Source organism: Scyliorhinus torazame, chromosome 22 (assembly GCF_047496885.1).
Source record: "Scyliorhinus torazame isolate Kashiwa2021f chromosome 22, sScyTor2.1, whole genome shotgun sequence".
Classification (NCBI taxonomy): domain Eukaryota; kingdom Metazoa; phylum Chordata; class Chondrichthyes; order Carcharhiniformes; family Scyliorhinidae; genus Scyliorhinus; species Scyliorhinus torazame.
Genome location: NC_092728.1, coordinates 69,297,487 through 69,312,378, shown reverse-complemented (window position 1 = coordinate 69,312,378; position 14,892 = coordinate 69,297,487).

The following is a 14,892-nucleotide window of genomic DNA, read 5'->3' as shown; positions in this document are numbered from 1 at the left end:
ACTTCAGGAACTGGTATCTCCTTGGATTATATAATGGATCAATTCAACTGCTGAACAAAATGAGTGGGGTGGGGGAAAACAAAATGAAATTGCTCATGGTAAGTCAAAAGAGTCCATGTGGGCATGCCAAATTTCCTGAGAAAGCATAGGAGATATTGTGCTTTCTTGATTGTAGTATTTTCTAACTGGTGGTCCAGTTTAAGGTATACCAGTTCAGACCATTGATTTTATTTCCCGGATTCACTTTTTCTTTTCCTTCTGGGCTGACATCCCCTCAGCCTCATTAAGTTACATTATCTTGTCCTAAAACCAAAATACTGTGGTGCTGGAGTTCTGAAATAAAAACATAAGACTGGGTAAACTCCACAGGCCAGGGTAGCATGGTGGCGCAGTGGTTAGCACTGCTGCCTCACAGCGCCGAGTTCCCAAGTTTGTTCCTGGCTCTGGGTCACTGTCTGTGTGGAGTTTGCACATTCTCCCCGTGTTTGTGTGGGTTTTGTCCTGACAATCCAAAAGATGTGCAGGCTAGGTGGATTGGCCACACTAAATTGTCCCTTAATGGGAGAAAATGAATTGGGTACTCTAAATTTTAAAACCAATCTCAGCAGGCCCAGCAGCATCGGTTAATGGAGTTAAGGTTTCAGATCTGTATGTAAGCACTGTAAGAAGGTCTTATGGACAAGAAATGTTAACTCTTGTTTCTCTCACCACAGATGCTGTCTGATCTGAGGTTATCCAGCATTTTCGGGTTTTATTTTTCATTACCCTGCGCCTGTAAAGCCTCTTGGGTGACTAATTACCCCCCTCTAATAGCCACTAAACATTGTGATGCCCCCTTGCCGCAGAGGCTGAGTGAGGCATTTGAGACTGGCATTACTACTCTGCCAGTGCTTGGAAGTACCACAGATAAGAAGGGGCTGCTCTAATCCTAGATTTAACATTTTAAAAAAGTGCTTTTTCTTAATACCTGGGGGTTGAACTTAGGTTATGGCTTTCCGTGGTCCTCGTATACCAGGCAACCCCGTGTCCAGGATGTTCATTTCACACAGGTGGCGTTCCTGACCCATGGAAAAGGAATGCAAAAACGGTTCAGGGATGAGGGGGAAAATTTGATTTCCTCTGAAAGAAAATCCAAAGACCTGCATAGTTTCGAGAACCAAAATGTGCCTCAGCCATGCAATTCCATGATGGTGAACGTATGTGGCAGCAAAGACTAGGCCTGGCAAGGTGGTTTGGTGCAGACAGTGCCAAACGCTGGGGCCCAGGGTCTGTGGGTACCTACAGTTCATCATCGTCTATGCTGAGCAGCCAGACCGAGCTGAGATACCTGGGGTGGGATCCTTCAGCCAGCGACGCCAGGATCGTGAAATACAATTGGGTGAAGAATTCTGTGTCGGCCAAAAACCGGTGTTGCTAATTGTACAGTAAATGTCATTGGCATATTAACGGGCCCAACCTGGCATTTTGTAGGCCTTTCACACTGCTCGCCACCACCAAGAGGAATTACCAACAGTGTGGGTCACTTGTGGTATTAACAATTAGGAAACGGGTGCGGAGGGGGTGTGAAGGGCGCTGTCCCTTGTGCCGCTGGCTGGAGGGCATCTGACAGGGTTGGGGAGAAATAGGGGCGGCCAGGAGGTAGGCTGTGGGATCGGGGTGGCCAGGCATAGACCACCAATACTGCAGCTTGCAAGACAGCTATCCAACTGCGCACTGTGAACTTAGCACCATGGGTCGTACAGGTGCTCCCCAGGCCGCCACCTGGCCCCAGATAACCCATCAACGGATGGGCGTGCTCCAGTGCTGTCTTCACTGGGATGAGGGTTGGCATGCTTTGGAATTGCACAAATTCTACATGGCGCTGGTGCTAAACCATTAATGGGACCTGGATTACCCCAGGGCTGGCACTGCCTTTGTGAACGTAGAACAATGCAAATCAGTCCCAGCATCAGCACCTAGTCTCTCCAAATGGAGAATCAGACCCTGATGTTTTTTAAACTGGTCTATCTCCGGTCAATTCTACTGCTTCCTGATGTAATGTGCCTGCGTGCATTGTAATGTAAATGTGCTCAGCAGAACAATGGTTAAGGTGGGGTTGGAGAGTGGTACTACCCACTGTATGATATATATATAGTCACACAGTCAGCGAACAGTGTAGTGAGAATAACATTCTTTAAGCAACTAGCCTGCATGCTGGCGACAACCGCATGCAAGATCGTACTGGGAGCTGTAAATAGTTAATGACTACCCTTAGCTCAGTTGGCTGGACAGCTGATTTGTGATGCAGAACGATGCCAACAGCATGGACTCTATTCTTATTCCTTTTGCCCTTGCCTGAGATGTGGTGACCCTTGGGTTCGAATACCCATCAGTCAGCTGTCTTTCGGGGGCGGGGAGGTGGGGAGGAGCAACCTAATCCTCGGGGACTGTGGTGACTTACATTTCACCAATAAAGATGTTAATGTTTAAGCACACAAGCCTCAACCTCATAAGTGAGCCACCGCTGCAATATAATGGACCCATCGTGTGTAGATAATGACACTTCCTACCTTCAGAGAGTTTTACAATTTGAATTTTTTTTTTTGCGAAGCCCACCAGGAAATCGTGAACCTTTCCAGAAGTTGAGAAGCAGCAACTCGTGTTCCTGCTTGAAAAATGGGAAGTCAAATACATGTCATTGTAGAACTTAATGCTGTTTGGGGGGGAGGGGACATTGAACGGCCTTGGAGGGGAACCTGGAGGTTGGTTCGGGGAACTATTGAAGGGAAGGTGTGAGAGGGGGTGGGGAGGAGTTTGGGAGAAGGTTAGCGTGAGGGTGGGAGGGAGTTTTTGAGGTAGGTTATATGGGTTGTTTTGGAGGGGGTTGGGGGTAAGGTTCAGAGAGTAGGGGAGGCAAATTTGGAGATGGTTGGGATGTTGGGGGGGGTGAGTTTGGAGGTGTTTGGGAGAGATTTGGAGGGATGTTGGGTAAGGTTGGGAGGGGGGGGTTGGGAGAGATTTAGAGGGACGTTGGATGGAGCATTTGGACGGGTGTTGGGGGAAGGTTGGGAGAGGCTTGGAGGAGGGTTTGGAGGGGTTTTGGGAGGTTAGCTACAGAACTTAATTGTAAATGTAGTGATTTATTTGTAGTTATATGTTGTGGCATGAGGTAATATGATGAGGCAGAGTTAAATCACAATGGTATTTATTAACAAAAGGAAGAACTTTTTACATACAGAACAACACAACTCCAACACAGGACTAATTCTCTCGACTCCCAGGCTTATACTGACTCTCCAGGTTTGTGTGCTCCAATCGGCCGAGGTTCGTGCGCTTCACTTCCATAGGTCCCAGGCAGGTCACATTGCCCATGAAGCACCGCCCCTTAAAGGGGCCACGCTATTATATTCCTCTCCCTTACGTTCCCTTACAATTTCATAAAAAGTACTCTTATACACAAGTAAGTACAATCAAACAGAAGGGAGCTAATGGGTAAAATCTATAAGGGGACTTTCGGACTCTTACAGTATGTTGCATCTCTCACTTGGTTCTTCTATATTAAGACCACAGCACTGGACCTTTCGATCCATCGAGTCTGCTCCGCCATTCAATCATGTCTGATATGTTTCTCATCCCCTTATTAGTCAAGAAACTAACCTATTTATCTCTGTCTTAAATACACTCAGTGATTTGGCCCCCACAGCCTTCTACGGCAAAGAGTTCCACAGATTCACTACCCTCTGGCTAAAGAAATTCCTCCTCATTTCAGTTTTAAAGGATTGTCCCTTCAGTCTGAGGCTGTGTGCCCTCGGGTTCTAGTTTTTCCTACTGGTGGAAACATGTCCACTCGAGTTAGGCCTCGCAGTATCCTGTAAGTTTCAGTAAGATTCCTCCTCATTCTTCTAAACTTTGAGTAATCCAGACCCAGGGTCCTCAACCGCTCCTCATACGACAAGCTCTTCATTCCTGGGACATTCTCATGAACCTTCTTTGGACCCTTTCCGAGGACAGCCCTTCCTTTGATTTGGGGCCCAAAAATGCTCAGAATTCTCCAAATGGGGTCTGACCAGAGCCTTATACAACCTTAGAAGTACGTCCCTGTTCTTGCATTCTAGCCCTCGAATGAATGCTAACGTTGTGTTTGCCTTCCTAACTGCCGACTGAACCTGCACATTAACCTTAAGAGAATCTTGAACTGGGATCCTAAGTCCTTTGTGCTTCTGATTTCCTAAGCCTTTTCCCAGTTAGAAAATATTCGAGACATCAGAGTTCCCATCAGTGGCAGGCAGTCATACAGATTCTGAAGATGAGCCGGTACCGACACTTTCTCCAGCTACTTCTGCTAACACCTGAGATTCCCCCTGAGAAATCCTTGGTTCTACCACCATCGACTCTGTGGCTGGTACAGTGGTGAGTACCACTGGGTCCACACATCTCACTGTGGGGCTGGCAGCTTCCAGCTTTCTTGTATGATCTTCATGCATCTGCACTCTGCGGCTCTGTCTGTGACGACATAAGACACTAGGCCAGTCCTTGCTGAAACCTTCATAGGTACCCAAGCTGGTCGCCCTCCAAAATTTCGAATGAAAACTAAATCCTCCACTTCAAAACTGCCCACCTCCCTTGGTTGAGTTGTGGTGCTTCTTCGGTGAGGCTTGCTTAGCCTCCACCCTCCCCATCAATTTTGGGAGAACAAGGTCAAGGTGGGTCCTCGGGCCTCGACCCATCAACCCCATGTATGGGAGCAAAATATCGGCTAATTGAAATGGCAGTGGCTGTTGGGCTGTTTCCTCATTGAAGGATTAAAGGTTTGGACTGCTCGTTCCGCGAAGCCATTGGAAGCGGGGTGGTAGGGTGCTGTACGCATGTGGCTTCATTAGGCTTGATGAAGAGTTGAAGCTCATCGGATGAGAAAGCGGTGCCATTATCGTAAATGATCACCTCCAGGATGCCGCGTGTTGCAAAATTCTGTCGCAGCTGTGTGATGGTGGCTGACGAAATCGTTGAACGCATGAGTTGGACTTCCAACCATTTTGAGTGGACATCCACAACGATTAAAAACACCATTCCCATAAAAGAACCAGCAAAATTGATGTAGAGCTTTCTCCAAGGGCACTCCCCAGGGTGTAGTTTTGCTGTGGGTGGAAGGGTCTGTTGCGTCTGGCACTGCTTGCAACAATTGACGAGAACCTCTATTTCTTTGCCTAACCCTGGCCACCAAATGTAGCTGCTGGCCAACATCTTCATTTTGGTTTGGCCAGGATGCGTGTTGTGCAACTCCTGGAGAGGTGACTGTTGCCCCAGGGGTGGCCTGAACACTCTGTACTCTCAGAAAAGAACCCTGTCTACACAGGTGATTTCAGCCCTAAACTGCACCATAGGGAGAATGGGGAATTGTAAAAAACATTAAACACCCTTGTGCAGCGGCATGGTGGCACAGTGGTTAGCACTGTTGCTGAGGATCTAGGTTCGATCCGGGCCCCGGGTCACGGTCCGTGTGGAGTTTGCACATTCTCCCTGTGTTTACATGGGTCTCACCCCCACAACCCAGAGGTGTGCGGGCTATGTGGATTGGCCACGCTAAATTGCCCCTTCATTGGAAAAAAACAGAATTAGGTACTCTAAATTTATTCCAAAAAAAAAAAAATTAACATTCTTGTGCACAACCATTATGACATCCCTGTCACTTTCTTACGCAATGCAGGCTCACCTCCGATCCCTTGGCCCATCTCTCCAGGCATTCTCTCTCCTACCCGTGGCACTCACCCACCCTCCAGCCATTGTCATGTCCCCAGAGCCGTGTCCCATCCCCTGGGTGTTCTGATGTTGCGTGTGAGGTGTTACTTCCGCAGTGTTCAAGCGCAGTGTCCATGCATCAAGGTGTGATTGGGATCCTAGGCAATGACTTTGACATGCTATATGGCCCGCCCACCCACAGGAACCTACTTGGGTTGTGTGAAGTGCTCACTTAACCACCACTGCCAATTCCCTATTAGCAAGATCTTTCAGCTGCACGGCCAGAGGCCTCGGCAGTGGGTGGGGTTATGGGTGGTTCTTGGGGTAGATGGGCAGGGACAAGGGTTGTCCCTGGAATGGCAAACAAACCAGGGGTTGGCATGGGCTGCATCCTGGGGAAACACCTATATGTTGTGGTAGTGTTAGGAGGGCGAAGCACAGGGGCGGCACGGGGCGCAGTGGACGGCAGTGCTGAGGACCCGGGTTCGAATCCCGGCCCTGGGTCGCTGTCCGTGTGGGGTTCGCACATTCTCCCCGTGTCTGCGTGGGTTTCACCCCCACACCCCAAAGATGTGCATGTTAGGTGGATTGGCCACGCTAAATTCACAGTGCCCGTCTGTTGCGCCGTAGCAGGGAGCCATTAGCCATGCGGACAAGGAATGATCTTGGGGCCACTTGTTTGAGCACAACAGCTGTGGCTGACCAGCCGCCCTCAGGCAACTGTACGCGAACATGATCAGTTGGGGCCAGCTCAGGCAGATCCGTGGCATGGGCATCGTACGTGGCTTTCTGTTGGGCCCGTGAGTGCTGCATTTTCTGTAGGACCGTGAGGTGGTCAAGGTCGGGAATGTGGATGGCTGGAACTGTGGTCCTCAGAGTGCGATTCATGAGCATCTGGGCTGGAGACAATCCAGTGGACAGTGGGGTCGCCCTGTATGCCAGCATCGCCAGGTTAAAATTGGAGCCTGAATCTGCAGCTTTGCACAGCAGCCACTTTACAATGTGGACCCCTTTCTCGGCCTTCCCGTTTGACTGCGGGTAATGGGGACTGGAGGCAATGTGATGGAAGTTGTAGGACTGTGCGAAGTCAGACCATTCCTGGCTGTAAAAGCAAGGACCGTTGTCGCTCATTACCATGAGCGGTATCCCATGCCTGGCGAATGTTTCTTTGCAGGCTTTGATTACCACCTTCGACGTGAGGTCGGACAGTTTCACTACTTCTGGGTAACTGGAGAAGTAGTCGACCAGGAGTACGTAGTCACGCCCCTTGGCGTGGAAAAGGTCTACACCGACTTTGGACCACGGAGAGGTCACAATCTCGTGCTGCTGCAACGTTTGTTTGGGTTGAGCTGGCTGAAACTTCTGACAGGTAGGGCAATTGAGGACTGTGTCGGCAATGTCCTGGCTGATGCCCGGCCAATAGGCCGCCTCCCGCGCTCTGCATCGGCATTTCTCGACCCCAAAGTGACCCTCATGGAGTTGGCCCAGCACCATAGCATGCATACTCTGAGGAATTACGATTCTGTTGAGTTTCAGAAGGATTCCCTCCACCACCGTCAGGTCGTCTTTTACGTTATAGAACTGGGGACATTGTCCCTTCTGCCAGCCATTGCTGAGGTGCTGCGTCACGCGCTGCAGCAGAGGATCCTTGGCTGTCTCCTCACGAATTTGGACCACCCGTTCGTCGGAGGCCTGAAAGTTCGAGGCACCCAACTGCACTTGGGCTTCTATGTGGCAGATGAATTCGCTTTGTTCATGCGGTGTGGTAATGGACCTGGACAGGGCATCTGCAACGATCAGCTCTTTACCTGGCGTGTAGACCAGTTTGAAGTCGTAGCGGCGTAACTTTAGAAGAATACGCTGTAACCGAGGTGTCATGTCATTTAAATCCTTTTGGATATCTCTACCGTGATTTTCGGCAGGCCATAAACATAGTCGTGGAACTTGACTATCCCTGTTAGGACGCCCAGACACTCCTTCTCAATCTGAGTGTACCGTTGCTCAGTGGGCGTCATGGCCCTGGAGGTATACGCTACTGGAGCCCAGGACGCGGAGTCATCCCGCTGAAGGAGCACCGCCCCAATGCCATCCTGGCTTGCATCAGTTGATATCTTGGTTTCCTTGGTTGGGTCGAAGAACGTCAGGACCGGGGCTGTCGTGAGTTTTGCTTTCAGTTCGCGCCATTCCTCTTCATGCGTGGGCAGCCACTGGAATTCCGTCGACTTTTTGACGAGATGGCGGAGGGCCGTGGTGTGGGATGCCATATTGGGAATCATAGAATCATAGAATCATAGAAGTTTACAGCATGGAAACAGGCCCTTCGGCCCAACCAGTCCATGCCGCCCAGTTTTTACCATTAAGCTAGTCCCAGTTGCCCGCACTTGGCCCATCACCCTCTATACCCATCTTACCCATGTAACTATCTAAATGCTTTTTAAAAGACACAATTGTACCCGCTTCTACGACTACCTCTGGCAGCACATTCCAGACACTCACTACCCTCTGTGAAGAAATTGCCCCTCTGGGCCCTTCTGAATCTCCCCCCTCTCACCTTAAACCTATGCCCTCTAGTTTTAGACTCCCCTACCTTTGGGAAAAGATGTTGACTATCTACCTTATCTATGCCCCTCATTATTTTATAGACCTCTATCAGATCACCCCTAAGCCTCCTACGCTCCAGGGAAAAAAGTCCCAGTCTATCCAGCCTCTCCTTATAACTCAAACCATCAAGTCCCGGTAACATCCTAGTAAATCTTTTCTGCACTCTTTCTAGTTTAATAATATCCTTTCTATAATAGGGTGACCAGAACTGCACACAGTATTCCAAGTGTGGCTGTACCAATGTCTTGTACAACTTCAACACGACGTCCCAACTCCTGTATTCAATGTTCTGACCAATGAAACCAAGCATGCCGAATGCCTTCTTCACCACCCTGTCCACCTGCGACTCCACCTTCAAGGAGCTATGAACCTGTACTCTTAGATCTCTTTGTTCTATAACTCTCCCCAACACCATACCATTAACTGAGTAGGTCCTGGCCTGATTCAATCTGCCAAAATGCATCACCTCACATTTATCTAAATTAAACTCCATCTGCCATTCGTCGGCCCACTGGCCTAATTGATCAAGATCCCGTTGCAATCCTAGATAACCTTCTTCACTATCCACTGTGCCACCAATCTTGGTGTCATCTGCAAATTTACTAACCATGCCTCCTAAATTCTCATCCAAATCATTAATATAAATCACAAATAACAGTGGACCTAGCACCGATCCCTGAGGCACACCACTGGTCACAGGCCTCCTGTATGAAAAACAACCCTCTACAACCACCCTCTGTCTTCTGTCGTCCAGCCAATTTTGAATCCAATTGGCAACCTCACCCTGGATCCCGTGAGCTTTAACCTTTTGCAACAACCTACCATGCGGTACCTTGTCAAAGGCTTTGCTAAAGTCCATGTAGACAACGTCTACTGCACTGCCCTCATCTACCTTCTTGGTCACCCCCTCAAAAAACTCAATCAAATTTGTGAGACATGATTTTCCATGCACAAAGCCATGCTGACTGCCCCGAATCAGTCCTTGCCTCTCTAAATGCTTGTAGATCCTGTCTCTCAGAATACCTTCTAGCAACTTACCTACTACAGACATTAGGCTCACCGGTCTGTAGTTCCCAGGCTTTTCCCTGCAGCCCTTCTTAAACAAGGGCACAACATTCGCTATTCTCCAATCTTCAGGCACCTCACCTGTGGCTGCCGATAATTCAAATATCTCTGTTAGGGGACCCGCAATTTCCTCCCTAGCCTCCCACAACATCCTGGGATACATTTCATCAGGTCCCGTGGATTTATCTACGTTTATGCGCTTTAAGACTTCCAGCACCTCCTCCTCTGTAATATGCACACTTCTCAAGACATCACTATTTATTTCCCTTAGTTTCCTAACATCCATGCCTTTCTCCACCGTGAATACCGATGAGAAATATTCATTCAGGATCTCACCCAACTCTTGTGGCTCTGCACATAGATGTCCTTGTTGATCCTTAAGAGGCCCTACTCTGTCCCTAGTTACTCTTTTTCCCTTTATGTATCTGTAGAAGCTCTTTGGATTCTCCTTTGCATTATTTGCCAAAGCAATTTCATGTCCCCTTTTTGCCCTCCTGATTTCCCTCTTAACTCTATTTCGACAATCTCTATACTCTTCAAGGGATCCACTTGATGAATTTCCCGAGGAAACAGACCAGTCTGAGAAGGCGGAGGACCACCTTTTTGTCCTCCGGGGTCTTCATGGCGTTGATCGCCGATACCTTGTCTGCGTCTGGCCGTACACCCTGCTGCGAGATGTGGTCACCGAGGAATTTGATCTCCGATTGACCAAATGTGCACTTGGCCCTGTTGAGCTGAAGACCATGTTCATGGATTCTTTGGAATACCTCCTTGAGGCGAACAATGTGTTCCTGGGGCGTTGTGGACCAGATAATGACATTGTCAACGTACACTCGCACCCCCTCGATGCCCTCCATCATCTGTTCCACAATGCAATGAAATACTTCGGAGGCAGATATGATGCCAAAAGACATCCGGTTGTAGCAGTAATGACCACACAGGGTGGTGAACGTGCACAGCTTGCGACTGGACGAGTCCAGTTGTATTTGCCAAAAACCCTTGGAGGTGTTGAGTTTAGTAAAGAATTTGGCATGAGACATCTCACTGGTCAACTCTTCTCATTTTGGTATCGGGTAATGCTCCCTCATGATGTTTCGGTTAGATTCTTAGGGTCAATGCAAATGCGAAGCTCCCCTGACGGCTTCTTGACGCAGACCATGGAGCTGACCCAGTCTGTGGGCTCTGTAAACTTTGATATGATGCCCTGGTCTTGGAGGTTCTGTAATTGCTTCTTCAGACGATCCTTGAGGGGCGCCGGTACCTGGCGAGGTCCATGAAGTACAGGGGCGGCGTTCGGCTTGAGCAGGATTTTGTATCAGTACGGGAGCGTGCCCATTCCGTCGAACACGCTGTGGTACTGCTTGATGATGTCATCTATGCCAGCTTGCAAGTTTCCATCGGGCGAGGCCGTCGCCGGTGATGATGACATGGTTTGGACGCGTTGAACAAGGTTCAGGAGCTTGCAGGCACGAGCACCGCGCAGAGATGCTCTGTCAGGCCCAACGATATCGAACCGCAGCGCCGCCTTGATCGCCTTGTTGGATACCCCCAGTTGACACGAGCCACTGGCAGCTATGGCGTTGCCATTGTAGTCAAGGAGCTGGCAGGCCGGTGGAGGAATGCTTGGTTTGGCGCGGATGGATGTTGAGATGAGGTTCGCCGATGAGGTTCGCCGGTGTCCAGTCTAAACCGGATGCGGGCCTTGTTCACTGTGAGGACAGCAGACCACTCGTCGTCGGGATCCACACTGAGGATCGGGAGGCGTTGCGCAGGTGTGGTGGAAGGCAGCGCATGTGTAGTTATGATGCCCACCCGGTAGGGACTTGAGGCACTCAGCATCAGGGTCTGTTGGGCTGTCGGGATCGGAATCTGGCATGCCTTGTTGTATTGAGCGGACACTTCTGCGCCGCAGCTGGGATCGCTGCCTGCTGAGGGGTGGAGCAGATCTGCAAAGGGCTGCGTAGTGACCAAGCTTGCCACACTGTAGACACCGGCGTCCTTTTGCCGGACATTGCCGCTTTAAGTGGGCAGAACCACAATTCGGACACGTCATGACGCCGGTGTCAGTGCGTTCAGTGCGCCATCGCGCATGCGCAGTGCGGTCGGTCGATGTACTCACCTGCGCAGTCGGGTTGTCGGCCTCGTCGTCCACTCGGTCGTGGCGTGCATGCGCAGGAACCCGGGAAATGTGCGCGAAACAGCAACTCTCCTCGATGCTCAGGCCCTGCATTTGTGCAGTGGCCTGCACCCGTTCCGCCTCGTGTGAGGCCATCTTCGCAGTTTCTGCCGCCCTGATGTGGGAGTAATGATTCTTAGCATGCTCATGGACAACGCCTGTCTCGATAGCGACAGGGAGGGTCAACTGTTTGACTTTCAGGAGCTGCTGCCAAAGGAAGTTGGAGTGGACCCCGAAAACGATCTGACCCCGGATCATGGAATCAGCCGTCGATTCATAGTTACATGACTGCGCTAGGATGTGGAGATGGGTGACGAAGGACTGAATAGGTTCATCCTTACCCTGAAGCCTCTGCTGGAAAACGTACCGTTCAAAGCTCTCATTCACCTCAATGTCGCAGTGGCTGTCAAACTTCAGCAGGACTGTTTTGAATTTTGTTTTGTCTTCGGCGTCAGCGAACGTGAGGGAGTTGTAGATGTGGATGGCGTGGTCCCCCGCGGTGGAGAGAAATAGCGCAATCTTCCTGGCATCCGATGCTGCTTCGAGGTCGGAGACCTCGATGTACCAGAGGAACTTTGCTTGAAGAGCTTCAAATTTGCGCCGCATTTGCCGGAGATGCGGAGCTGCGGAGGAGGCTGGATGTTTTCCATGTCACCGGATGGCTGCTTGCTGGTCAATGCTGATTCACTCGAGGTAGGTCTGTCAATTTGTAGTATCACTCCGTGATCCCATGATGTGTTAGGCAGGTCGGGTTGGTGTGGACTGCACTTGATGCAGCGATGCGAGAAACAGACCTCTAACACTGTAGAAGATCCAACATGGTTTTATTGAACGATAGAACTAACATACATATTTAACTGTGGGTCGACACTATACTGAACTGACTGGAGACCTTGTCCTAGCCTGACCAGACTTACTAGCTCCCGCATGGTGTTTGCACTGAGCTAGCTCGTGGACTCTGACTGTCTCAGTGGCTGGGTCCAGAGAGAGCGGGAAACCTAGTGCCATCTGGCTCTATAGTGGTGGTGTCCTGTCTGGTGATTGGCTGCACTGTGCTGTGTGCTTATTGGTCATCCTGTGTGTCAATCACTGCCTGTCTGCACTTCATTATATACATGCGTGGATATTATGACAGGGGTGAGACCCACGCAGACACAGGAAGAATATGCAAACTTCACACGGCCAGTGTCCTGGGGCCAGGATCGAACCTGTGTCTTTGGTGCTGTGAGGCAGCAGTGCTAACCACTGGGCAACCGTGCCGCCCAATTTTCCAATTTCTGATGAGTATCTGACTTGGGTTTTTTTGTGGGTGTAAGTTAAATGGGTGTATATAGAAATTTGAGTTAAGAAGTTTGGTTTAGAGTATATGTAACTGTGTTTATTGTGCTTTAAATACCTTTACAGTGACGGACTATTTAAGGCTCGAGTTATCAGTGTTTATGTCCTTTGATTTTGTACAATCAAATTATTTTGTTTTAAACAGTGAACCACGTGGCTTTGTTCCTTCAGCAAATACCTGGGGTTTTTTTGATCGCCAAGAATAAAAATGTTACCCGTTTCTATAGAGATTATAACAACATGGCCTCCTTCTGCACTGTAACTTCTATGATACTTCTATGAACATTTAGAAAATCATTGTGATCAGGCGGCACCAAGGTGGTTTTGTGAAATTGTGTTTGACAAATTTATTAGAGTTCTTGGCCAGCGTAACAAGTTGTTTGGATAAAGGAGAGCCAGTAGATGTTAGTGCATTTGGATTTCTGCAAAGTTTTTATTAAGCATTAAAAAAATCATTATACAAAATAAGAGATCATGGTGTCCGGGCGGTGCGGTTGCACAGTGGTTAGCACTGTTGCTTCACAGCGTCAGGGTCCCAGGCTCGATTCCTGGCTTGGGTCACTGCCTGGGCAGAGTCTGCACTCTGCCTGTGTCTGCGTGGGTTTCCTCTAGGTGCTCCGGTTTCCTCCCACAGGTCTCGAAAGATGCGCTGTTCGATCAATTGGATATTCTAAATTCTCCCTCTGTCTACCCGAACAGGCGGCGGAATGTGGCGACCAGGGGCGTTTCACAGTAACGTCATTGCAGTGTTAATGTAAGCCTACTTGTGACAATAAAGATTATTATTATTTGGGTGGTATATTAGCATGGGTAGCTGATTGGCTAAATGGGTTATCACAGGGATCAGCGCTGGGGTCTCAACTATTTATGCTCTACATATGAGCTTACAATGTAGAGGTAGGCCATTCAGCCCTTCGAGCCTGCTCCAGCATTCAATAAGATCATGGCTGATCTGATTGTAGCCTCAACTCCACATTCTGCCCTCCCCTGAATACATTTGACTCCCTGATTAGTAGAATCTATCTACCTCTGTCTTGAAAATATTCATTGCCCGTCTCCAACGTTCTCTGGGGGACTGAGCTCCAAAGATTCACAACCCTCTGAGAGAAGAAAATTCTTCTCATCTCCAGCTTAAATGGGAGACGCCTTATTTTAAAACTGTGTCCCACAGTTCTAAACCTGGGGTTGGTTTAGCACAGTGGGCTAAACAGCTGCCTTCTAATGCAGAACAATGCCAGCAGCGTGGGTTCAATTCCTGTACCGGCCTCCCCGAGCAGGTGCTGGAATGTGGCGATGAGGGGCTTTTCACAGTAACTTCATTGAAGTCTACTTGTGATAATAAGTGATTATTATTATCTAGTCTTTCTCACAAGGGGAAACACCCTTACAGCATCCGCACTGTCAAGGTTCCTCAGGATCTTCTATGATTTAAAGGACCACCTCTCAACCTTCTAAACTGCAATGGATAGAGATCCAATCTTTCCTCATAAGATAAAGACCCCCCTCAATTCCAGGTATCAATTGAGAGAACAACTTCCTAATATATTCATAACATGGATGAAAGGAACAACTTTATTGTAGCCAAATTTGATAATGAAACAAACATAAACAAGAAAACAAGGTGTGAGGAGGTTACCAATAACCTGCAAAGGATATGAGAGTGAATAAGATGGGTATAACGTAGGAAAATGGGAGGCTATCCACTCTGCCAGAAAACATCGAAAAAACAGAACATTATTTAGATGGGGACAGACTGCAGAATGTTGCAGTAGAGCCGGATTTGGGTGAGTGCATGAGTCACTTAGCACGCACGCAATTCCAGCAAGCAATTAGGAAGGCAACTGGAATGTCAGCCTGCTCCTTCACTTGTTTCTCTCGGTCACTTCCAATTCCACACTGCCTCGATCATATTTCCTCAAATGCAAACTGATAAATGTAGCCACAGTCCCAGAGGACCATAGGCTACTCTCCCCACCGAGAGCTCGCCGCTGGTGTTT